Consider the following 12,044-nt stretch of genomic DNA (forward strand, 5'->3'; position numbering starts at 1 on the left):
TTCATCCATTTTGTTTGCCAGTGAGCGCACGTTGGCGAGGAAAAGGCTAGGAATCGCTGCCCTGTGAGGGGCTAGCTCTAACCTGGCCTTTAACCCACCTCTGCGTCCCCGGCGGTGTTTTCGTACCCGTCGCCATCTGTTGGTGCTTCTGGTGGGCCGAGCTGGCTTGGTGCGCGCTGGTGTTCTGCCGCTCCGTTGCTCCGCGTCTGCGTTACTCCGCAGGCGGTCTTCAGCCCCGCGGCTCTGCTGATGGTCTCCAGCCCCGGGGCTTACCTGGCGTTCTCCAGCTCCACGGGTCGGGTGGTGGTCTCCAGCTCCACGGGTCGGGTGGCGTTCTCCAGCTCCATGGGTCGGGTGGTGGTCTCCAGCTCCAGGGTCCGGGTCGGGTGGTGGTCTCCAGCTCCACGGGTCGGGTGGTGGTCTCCAGCTCCACGGGTCGGGTGGTGGTCTCCAGCTCCACGGGTCGGGTGGCGGTCTCCAGCTCCACGGGTCGGGTGGTGGTCTCCAGCTCCACGGGTCGGGTGGTGGTCTCCAGCTCCACGGGTCGGGTGGCGTTCTCCAGCTCCACGGGTCGGGTGGTGGTCTCCAGCTCCACGGGTCGGGGTGGTGGTCTCCAGCTCCACGGGTCGGGTGGTGGTCTCCAGCTCCACGGGTCGGGTGGTGGTCTCCAGCTCCACGGGTCGGGTGGTGGTGTCTCCAGCTCCACGGGTCGGGTGGTGGTCGTTCTCCAGCTCCGCGGCGTTCTCCAGCTCCGGGACTCACCTGGCGTTCTCCAGCTCCGCGGGACGGTTGGGCTCCGGGGATCGGGTGAGTACCGGGAGTCGGGCCAGGACCGGGGATCGGGTGAGGACCGGGCGTCGGGCGAGGGCCGGGGATCCGGTGAGGGCCGGGCGTCGGGCGAGGACCGGGGGTCGGGCGAGAACCGGGAGTCAGGCGCGGGTCGGGCGTCGGGCGAGGACCGGGGATCCGGTGAGGGCCGGGCGGGCGTCGGGCGTGGGCCGGGGGTCGGGTCAAGGCCGGGGATCGGGCGAGAACCGGGAGTCGGGCGTGGGTCGGGAGTCGGGCGAGGACCGGGGGGCGGGTGAGGGCCGGGGGTCGAGCGAGGGCCGGGAGTCGAGCGAGGGCCGGGAGTCGGGCGAGGGCCGAGGGTCGGTTGGGCTCCGCGGGTCGGATGGTGGTCTCCAACCCCGCGACTGTGTTGATGGTACTGTAGCCGAATCCTTCATCGTGATGAAGGTTCTCCAGGAATTCCAGTTTGTAGTACCTGTATCGGATGAGTAGGTTTTCCCTGTATCCTTGCAGTACTTCTCTTGATGCTGGACAAGTGTTGTAGTCCAGTGGATGTTCAAAAGGATGCTGACATGGTGTCGATTGTTCAGTATAACAATCCCAGTCCCAGAGGCTTGCGCAGAATCTGCAGCTCGGGAGCTTATTTTCTCATGGCACAGTTGATTTGTGCCCGGCTCCGATTGTTAATAATTCTGGGTACTGGAAAACACCATCCAAGTTTCAACAGCCATGTCATGGCGTGAAGTGAAACAAGGGCTGCGTAAGTCCGTCAGGTACTATCAAATACCTGAAGCAGAATCCTTTTGTACTGTGCGTTGTTCTCGATTGGTGAGGCAGAAGGGAAAAATACATAGAATTCATTTCACCAATGCAGCGTGAACGCATTTGTCTATCAATATTATAAATACATTCTTGAATGACAACATGACCTATAGGTCAGAAAAGTTAATATATATAGCTGACGATCTTTCTGCTGGAACTATCTGTCCCAGAGAAATTTTTAATGAGGATTCCACTGCCCCAGGGTCTGGTTTCCCCCCGCGACATACATAGGACATCCCCGAACACCTGGTGATATAGCGTTAATGCAAATAATCGATATCAGATTCACATTCCATTTTAATTGTCATTGTCAGTGTGCAGTACAGCGACAATGAAATGCATTAATATCTGTTGCATCATATAGCTTGATAGTTTTGTTAAACTTTATATGAAAACATCTAATTGATGTAGTCCTTAATATTATGTGACCTGGTGTCTGTCACTGTATTTTGCTTACCGGCCAGGTAAGTTGTTGATAGTCAAATACATCTATGGATATACCATTGCCAAATTGGTTTGACCAACTTGTCATATGATACCGACTTTATGCTGCCATATGGTTAATATAGGCCACCTCCATAGTGTAGTCTATTTATACCCATACACGCAAGTGCTTTAAAACTCATAACATTCACCCGAACATTTTTTAGATAATTAATGCCCAGTATAAGTGGTAACCCCACCACTGTCTTTCTGATATTACTTCAGTGAGTAACTTCATGAGATGCTCAATGACAACCTATATGTTGTTTTTGATACTAACATCTGAATGATGTAGACAGAAATGGTACCATTTTTTCACAATTACTCTGTTATTTGTCGAGTAGTTGGCAGTTTGACCATTAATTTGTGCTTGTTTGTGCCAATTCAACTATGTTGTCTCTTGGCAACCTTATAGTTACGTGGACTGAATTAATATGAAAGCCAAGATAGTCCAAGAAAGCGCTCTATATGCTGGTAGGAACCAGACCCACCTACCTCCATGGTTATTGGCGGTTTTGTGTTTTGTGTTTTCTGAGTGCTTTTGTTCTGAGGACGTGCTGGCGACGTTGGGGGGCGGCGCATTTTCCAGGGGGTCCGCGGCGGGCCCTGATCTAAAAGATCTTTGGGGATAGTGCGGCCCCAAGCGTTCACCAGTCCCATATTCTAGACATTGACTGGTGGATGCCGTGAGGTGCTGCTGTTTGGGTATCGAAAGTCGTGGTTTGCTCGTCCCGGGGCCTGCCCTCATGATGCCGAAGGTTTTTGATGCCTCTTCGATCTCCTTCAGCTTTTTGTTCAGATCTCTCCCAAATAGCAGTGAGTCTGCCTCCGCTGCTGGGCTTTGCTCAACCTGCATCTTTGAGATTGAGGGCAGGTGTTATATTTCCCTTCAGAGATTGTTTAGTTCGAATTGTGGTACACCTTAATACCAGCACTTTCTGGTGGCATGTGTTCATCTCGTTATCTCCACAGAACGAGCATAGACTGTGATAGCTGACATCAGGAGCCTTCGGATCCCCTGTAGCTTGAGTTTATATGCCCGCATAAGGCCCCCACAACTTCCAGATTTTGCTGTTTTAGGCTTATTCCCCTTAAGGGCCTCACAGTTCTCTGGTGCTGTATATTCTTGCTGGCTGCCATTGTTTTGGCTCCGGCGGTGCTCCAGCCCGTGGGGTTGCTACGAAGCGGTCCACCACACCCAACAGCTGTTCCTGATCCTGCACCTCATGCATACTCCCGATTTTGTCCGCCTGCCCCATTTGCAGACCAGCCCTGCCCTGGTCACCAATGCTAGCCTCCTGCTCCAACCCGTGGTATGAGGGTAGCAAAGGGCAGTGCCTGATACGACACTATGGAGGAGGTGCCTGTCCTGTCTCGCCGGGAGCGCTGCTGTTCCCGGTGGACCTTCTCCTCCCGGAGCTGCTAAGTGCAGCTCAGGCGGCTGTCTCTCTCTGCTTTGGTAGAGACATGTCCCCCTCCGACGAATCGGAGGCCACCGCCCGTTTGGCTTCCTGGCCGCTTTCCCAGTCCGCCGTGTAGGCTCTGGCGAGACTGGCTTGGCTCGGTCTCACGGACAGCGAAAAACGCTCTGCGAGCGACGCTGCCGCCGTTTGCTGCCCCGCTGGTAGAGTTGGAGCGGGGCAGTTCTCTTTGCGAGTTTTTGCGTTGTGTTCATGAAATCTATAATAAAACACAACTGCAAACTCACCTTTCCAATGCCCAAGAGCCGCTCCTGCAGCTCAGGCGGCTGTCTCTCCCCCTCCTGGGTGGAGAGACGTCCCAGTCCGATGTCGGCTCCACCGCCGGGTTTTACACACATCCAGCCCGTTGCTCAGGCGCTAGCGGGCTGGCTCGGTCGCGGTGTCGGGTTTGTGGACCGCCCGCTAAGCGGTCCTACCGCCTGTTGCTGCCCAATGACGTCCTTTCGTCGAGCGGGCAGGTGCAGCATTTCCCCCCCCCCCAGCCCGCTGCTGATGCTGACGGGCTTGGTGCAGTGTCGGGAGCGGGCCGTTGATTAGCGGTCCTCGCTCTCTCTCTCTCTCTGCACTCGGGCTGCTGCTCACCTGCACTCGGGCTGCAGCGCACTCCACGCCAGCACTGCACAGTGGGTCCCCTTAACGGCTCCGCAAATGTCGGAAGCCTCCTCCCGCCCGCCTGCCTGCCTCCCTGGACAGTACTCGAGAGCGAGCGAGGACTGAGGGGAACCCCAACGCAGTGCTAGCGCCGTCTTCCTGCGCTCTCTGGATGTCGCCCCTGTGGAGTGTTACCGGCACCGGCACAGCTCCCATCCATGGTCCGCTGGTGAGTGCGGTCCTTGTAGCGTCTTTCCTCCCCTCCCGCGAATGGAAAAACTCCTCCCGGAGTCCAAGGGGGCCGCTTGCACGCCCTGCGGGGAACAAGCAGACGCAAAGGGGCTGTAGAAATAAAGGTAAGTACTTACCTAAACTTAGATTTTTCTCGTTTCTGCGGGAGCCCTGTCTCCCGCCTGCCGCTGTTGCCTGCTGAAACGTAATGCCGCAATGCGTCCTGGGGCGGGCTTCTTCACGTAGTCACTCACGTGACTCCGAAGTAAAATTCCTTAGTTCTATCCATACTGACTCCACATCTCCTGTTTCAATGTCACCCCTTTCAAGGGACTGAATTTCATTCTTCACCAACAGAGCTACCTCACCCCCTCCGCCCACCTGTCTGTCTATTGAACTGAATACCCTTGAATATTCAGTTCCCATCCCTGGCCCTCTTGCAGCCATGTCTCTGTAATGCCCACAACAAGCCGTGCGTGTGAGTTTAGTTTTAGTTTTAGTTATGCAGAGTGGAAACAGGCCCTTCAGCCCATCGAGTCTGCAAAGGATATTTAAAATAAAAAGGCTGTTTAAAGTTCACAAGCTGAACCTTTTTAAAAAAAAGTAGAATTTGAAGGACAAGTGAAGAATTATAATGAAAATGTTCCCAAGAGCTGGCGACATTCCGGGGAGCACTCGGTAATTTTGATAACCAATTCGACAGAGATTTTTGGGTCTTAAATACATGGTTCAAAGATGCAAAAAGTTGCGTTTACAAATGAAGCTTTGACAACCCTATTTTAAAAGAATTTTAAATTAAAAGAAGTCTGTAGTTGCTGTACACAAGTTCGTGGAAGAATAAGCAACAGTTAAACAAGCCAATTTATTTCATTTGAAGTGAAGATGCAATTTGTCCAATTTAATCTAGTTTGCCAGTCCCATGGCTATTGGTCTAGCCTCAAAGATCTACTTTTTCTCACCCCATCAACAATAAAAGCTTAATTAGTCCAAAACTGAATAAATTATTCTACAGAGGCATCGTTTAAGACTCGGCTGTACGCTGTTCTGCATCCAACATTCCTAAAGCACTACCATAATTACCTTGCTTAAGAAAGAACTGCAGATGCTGGAAAAATCGAAAGTAGACAAAAATGCTGGAGAAACTCAGCGGATGAGGCAGTATGCATCTAGACGCTGCCTCACCTGCTGAGTTTCTCCAGCATGTTTGTCTATCGTAATTAATTCACTACCTTCACCCAGGAGGTGGGTATATGGAACAAGCTGCCAGAGGAGGTAGTGGAGGCTGGGACAAAGGCATTTAGAAGATATTTGGACAGGACTATTTGGACAATTGTCTGTTTCTCTAATATATACTGAACTTTTCTTGCTGTTTAGTTAGGGTTTTACAGTGCAATATGTTTACACTACTGTTGTGCTGCGATGTAACCCGCTCCATGACAGACTGAGGAGAACCTTCAGCAACAGACGAGTTCCACCAAGATGCAGCACAGAACGCCACAGTAGATTCTGCTTCCCCGTGTCTATCAAACTGTACAACTCCACCCCCTTCTGTTGTGGAGTAGACTGAATACCTCCCTCTCCCTCCCCAATATTCGAACATCCCCAATCCTTTCCACTTGTCACTTTAATTTCATGTTTCATGTTTAGTTTAGTTTAGTTTAGTTGAGAGATACAGGGCGGAAACAGGCCCTTCGGCCCACCGGGTCTGCGCCGACCAGCGATCCCCGCACATTAACACTAACCAGCGATCATCCCGTACACTTGCACTACTCCACACACTAGGGACAATTACAATGTTACCGAAACCAATTAATCTACAAACTTGTACGTCTTTGGGGTGTGGGAGGAAACCGAAGATCTTGGAGAAAACCCACGCAGGTCATGGGGAGAACGTACAAACTCCGTATAGACAGCACCCGTAATCGGGATCGAACCTGGGTCAATGTGGGCAAGACAAAATGTGCAGGAACAGCAGATGCTGGTTTACACTGAAGATAGACTGAAAATGCTGGAGAAACTCAGCGGGACAGGCAGATTACAACTCAGCGATATCAATATTGATTTCTCCAACTTCAAATAACCCTTGCTTTCCCTCTCTCTTTACATCCCTTCCCCACCCTAGTTCTCCAACTAGCTTCAGTGTCCTGTGAAACGTCACCTATCCATGTTCTCCAGAGATGCTGCCTGACATTCGTCGTTTCACATTGGGACCCTTCCGGTTTGAGTGGGCCAGTGGAGTGGAGAAGCCAAGACAGTTGTTGCACCAACAGTGGATATAAAAAGGTCCAAAGAGGGTAGAAGGCTGGGTGGGGGGGTGGGGGGGAATGAAGGAGATGTCAGGCAAGCTGATTCAGTGCGATACTTGCAGTATGTGGGAGGTCAAGGACACCGCTGGTGCCTCTGGCTGCTACAAATGCGAGAAGTGCATCCAGGTAGAGCTCCTGAAGGGCCGTGTTGGGGACCTGGAGAAGCAAGTGGATGACCTCCGGTTCGTCTGAGAAACGGAGTCGTTCCTCGACAAGTCCTTCAGTACGATTGTTACACCTATGGTACTCGAAGAGAGAAGGTGGGAGACAGTGAGAAAGAGAGGGAAGCATGAAATGCCAACGTCCCCGGGTGGTGTACCTCTTGTGAACAGGTTCACCCGCTTAGAAGCTGTTGGGACAGAAGACGTGTTTACACTGAGCGGCGGACTGGCTAGCGATGCGAATAGGGCTGTTGAGCCAAAACCAAAAAGGCCTAAGGCAGGCAATGCCATTGTAGTGGGAGACTCCATTGTGAGAGGTACGAACAGGGGTTTCTGCGGCAACAGACGGGATGCGAGGATGGTGTGCTGCCTTCCTGGTGCCAGGATTCAGGATGTCACGGACAGAGTGCAGAAAATCCTCAAGGGCGAAGGTGAACAGCCGGAAGTGGTTGTGCATGTCGGCACAGACGATGTCGGAAAGAAGGGGATGAATATTCTGCAGCGTGACTTTAGAGAGCTCGGAAAAATGCTGAAAAGCAGGACCTCCAGGGTTGTTATCTCCGGTTTGCTTCCAGTTCCTCGTGCTGGCGAGAGCAGGAACAGGGAGATACGGGACCTGAACGTGTGGCTGAGGAACTGGTGCACGGGGCAGGGATTTAGATTCTTAGATCACTGGGATCTGTTTTGGGGTAAGGGGGAACTATACAAAAGGGACGGATTGCATCTTAACAGGTGTGGGACCAGCATTCTGGCAGGCAGGTTTGCCACTGCTACACGGGTGGTTTTAAACTGAATAAGGGGTTGGGGTGTCGAATGGGATAGTGGAGGATGGAGTTAAAGGGAAAGGGTTTCTTAAATGTGTGAGCTTAGAGACAGAGGGGTGTAAAATGAGGGTAGAAGCAATAGGTAGCAAGGTGAAAAGTAAAAGTGGCAGGCAGACAAAACCCGGGCAAAAATCAAAAAGGGCCACTTTTCAACATAATTGTATAAGGGGTAAGAGTGTTGTAAAAACAAGCCTGAAGGCTTTGTGTCTCAATGCAAGGAGCATTCGTAATAAGGTAGATGAGTTGAATGTGCAGATAGCTATTAATGACTATGATATTGTTGAGATCACGGAGACATGGCTCCAGGGTGACCAAGGCTGGGAGCTGAACATCCAGGGATATTCAATATTCAGGAGGGATAGAGAGAAAGGAAAAGGAGGTGGGGTAGCGTTACTGATTAGAGAGGAGATTAACGCAATGGAAAGGAAGGACATTAGTTTGGAGGATGTTGGGTTGTGTCTATATATTGTTGTAGATGGGTCACCACACACAACCTTGGCTCTGGTGGGTAGGCCCGGAATACCACCAGTGAATTGGGCGTTCCTGGCCTGCTTTGTTTCACCAGACCTAGAATGATAAACGTAATCTGGTCTGGGGCGACCTCCATGTTGTCCAGTCTTAATTTGTGCAGCAACTGGATCCTCTGAGCGGCTGCGAGTGCCATTAACATGAGCGTCTTTAATGTAGATATCTCAAGGCTGAGGGATCTAGCTCATGGCCATTCCCTGAGGTATGTCAATACCACACTGATATCCCAAATATGGGTATACCTGGGTTTAGGGGCTTAATATTAAAATTGCCCTTCATGAGTTTTACCACCAGAGGATGGGATCCCATGGCCTGCTGTCCTGCTGGTTTTAGGTAAGCAGACAGGCCGCTTAGTGCTGTATTGATGGCACTGTAACTGATCCCTTCGTCATGGTATAGATGGGCCAGGAACTCCAGCACGTCGGTGGTTGTGGCAGTTGCATATGTTGTCCCTGTTTCCTGGCAGTACTTCTCCCATTTTTGATACAGGTTAAATACTGCCTCCTGGTGGATGTTCGCAGGGATGCCAACATGGTGGTGATAGTTCATTCGGATAATCCCAGTCCCTGGTAAGGTCTATTCAAAACCTACAACCCAGGAGTTTGATGTTTTCATGGCATGGGTGGCTTATGCCTGATACTGGGTGAGTCAACAACCGTGGTCCACTAGGGAAATCCATAGGCGACTCGACCACCATGTCGTGATGAACTGGGAACCATGGCTGTGTAGGCCAGTCGGGCACCATCAATATCCCAGAAGCAGAGTCCATCTGTATTGCGAAGTACCCGACTGATGAGGCAGAAGGGAGGGAAAGCAAAAACCCAGAAATTCCCCCCCAATCCAGCGTGTAGGCATCTACCGCTGCTGCCTCTGGTCTGGTTCCCAAGTCACATACATAGGTAACTGGTGATTCCGTCTTGTTGCAAACAAATCGATATCTGGCGTTCCATATTGCTTAATAACTTTAGCAAATATTTTGGGTTTAACATCCATTCCCTGGTGTGTCTGCCACTAGGGGAAATCCTTTAAAACCGAGATGAGAAGAACTTTTTTCACGCAGAGAGTGGTGAATCTCTGGAACTCTCTGCCACAGAGGGTAGTTGAGGCCAGTTCATTGGCTATATTTAAGAGGGAGTTAGATGTGGCCCTTGTGGCTAAGGGGATCAGGGGGTATGGAGAGAAGGCAGGTACGGGATACTGAGTTGGATGATCAGCCATGATCATATTGAATGGCGGTGCAGGCTCGAAGGGCCGAATGGCCTACTCCTGCACCTAATTTCTATGTTTCTATGTTTCTATGTCTTTCGACACACCATTTCCAGATCTGATTGACCAATTTGTCGCACGATAATAATTTTATGCTCCCCATATGGTTAATATAAGCCACCACCGTAGTATTATCAATCCGTAACCGCACATGCAAGTGCTGCATTTTAGATGCATATGCTTTTAAAATCATAATAGGCGCTCAACATTTCTAAATTGATGCCCAGTGTGTGTGGTAATGATGACTCTGGTTTAATCCATCTGGCACCTGTGCTGGATATGGAGTTAGTTGCCCCTCCCCCAGGCTTGAGCACTGGCATCTGATTAATAACTAAAGTAGGGTTAGTGATGATGATAGGGCTGAAACTGCCACACATTCTCTGCCCCCCCCCCCCACTGTAGCTCTGATATAGCTCCAGTGGGTAATTTCATGATTCGATCATAGTGACCCGAATATCGTTTTAGTGCATGTACCTTTGTTCTTTGTAGATTTTGATTGTGCAAAGGTCCGATTTGTCCATGGTAGTAGATGGCTTCAACCTAGATTTATCTGGAGTAGGACGAACCCCAGCGTTTCAAGGAGCTGATTTGTAGCTAATACTGCTGCCACAGCCAATTCCTTCGTGTCCCTACTATGAGAATATCATCCAGATATGCTACGACAATATGCTTTTGTTTCCTTAGTATTCCCATGGCTACTTTTAATATTTTGGTGAATTGTCTAGGGGCTGAAGTTAGACCATTGGGCAATGCTCTATACTGCCACAGCTGCCCCAACCAGATAAATTTTAGGTATCTGCAATGATCCTTGTGTATGGGTATTAGATAGTAAGCATCTTTAATATCAATGCTTGCCATAAATTATCCTTTGGAGATCAGTTGTCTGGCAGTAACAAACGTCTCCATCTTGAAATGTATATACTCAACAAACTTATTTAGTGATGTTAAGTCAATGATGATGCGACTTCCACCATCTTTTTTGGTTTTAGTGACTATATTCGATACAAATTCGAAAGGTTCATGTTTGGTCTTTTTGATGACCCCCTTTGTGATAAGCATCACCAGTTCTGCTTGTCCCTCCCGCTTTTCTTCCTCGGAGGGAGTAAGTTCCCTTAGGGGCCAATGTTGAACTGGCGGTAATACTGCTGCCACAGCCAATTCCTTCATGTCCCTACTATGAGAATATCATCCAGATATGCTATGACAATATGCTTTTGTTTCCTTAGTATTCCCATGGCTACTTTAAATATTTTGGTGAATTGTCTAGGAGCTGAAGTTAGACCATTGGGCAATGCTCTATACTGCCACAGCTGCCCCAACCAGATAAATTTTAGGTATCTGCAATGATCCTTGTGTAAATTTATTTAGTGATGTTAAGTCAATGATGATGCGACTTCACCAGTGATGATAAGCATCACCAGTTCTGCTTGTCCCTCCCGCTTTTTAATATTTCATGCACAGCCTCAAACTTCTTTGTGGACTCTTCCTCCACCTTATTAATTCTCCCCGTTAGTTCTTCATGCACATCCTCAACTCTTTTTCGCAGAGTGCCAATGCCCTCAAGAATTTTTTGATTACCGGCATTAATGGTTTGCATGTTTTCCATCAAGTTTAAGTTTCCAGCTTCAATGTCATTTTTCAAATCTCTTACTGAGTTCTTTATCTGCTCCATTTCGGTTTTCTCTTTTGTGACCATCTCAGTCTTAGATCGTGTAGCCATTCCAGAGACCACTCCAGAGATCAGTTCTGCAGTTTCTTGATGTTTCTGAGTCTTCAGCAGGTGTTTTGTAACTCTCCTCTGTGGGCTCTGACCTGGAGACGTGTTTTTCATTTAAAATGCCTTTCCCTCCATTAAATTCACGGCGCTTACTGATGACGTCATCAGCACAGCGACCCGGGGCTCCAGTAAGTTTTTAAAAACGGTCCCGACCTCCAGACCTGATTTTAACGCGAAAAATCGTGCTTTTTTCAGCGGAGCTAAAAAAATTGCGACTGCTAGCAGAGCATGACGCCACCAGAAGTATGTGATCCAATTTTTTGGATGGTGTGATTTTTTTTCCATTTCTCTCAGCTGACGTGCCAGAAGTTTGTGCGGTTTGTCACCAAATTCAAAGTTTTTTTGCTTAGTATATTGAAATAACTCTTGCAGAAATAATTTGATTTATCTTAAATTTTAATATTGCTATCTTATTGTGTTTGTCAATAGAGGGATTGGTAGCATTTTCTAAATCAAGCTGTCTAATCTGTTCTTCTAATTCCAATTGTTCCGTCCTGTTTTTTTTATTTTGATACGTTTGATATGAGATAAAAGAACCTCTGATAAAGGCCTTAAAAGATTCCCATAATAAAGAGGCCAAAATACCAGGTGTGTCATTTGTCTCATAAAATAGTTCCATTTGTTGCTTCAAATATTCACAGCAACCTGGATCGGTTAATATTTGAGGATTAAGTCTCCAGAACATTTTTTTTATTATGCATTCCTAATTTTAAGGAGAATGGTAATGGAAATGATCGGAAATAATATTATTATGATATTTGGGATTTATTGTAAAAGGGATTAAT

This window comes from Leucoraja erinacea, unplaced genomic scaffold, assembly GCF_028641065.1.
Source record: "Leucoraja erinacea ecotype New England unplaced genomic scaffold, Leri_hhj_1 Leri_501S, whole genome shotgun sequence".
Taxonomy (NCBI): domain Eukaryota; kingdom Metazoa; phylum Chordata; class Chondrichthyes; order Rajiformes; family Rajidae; genus Leucoraja; species Leucoraja erinaceus.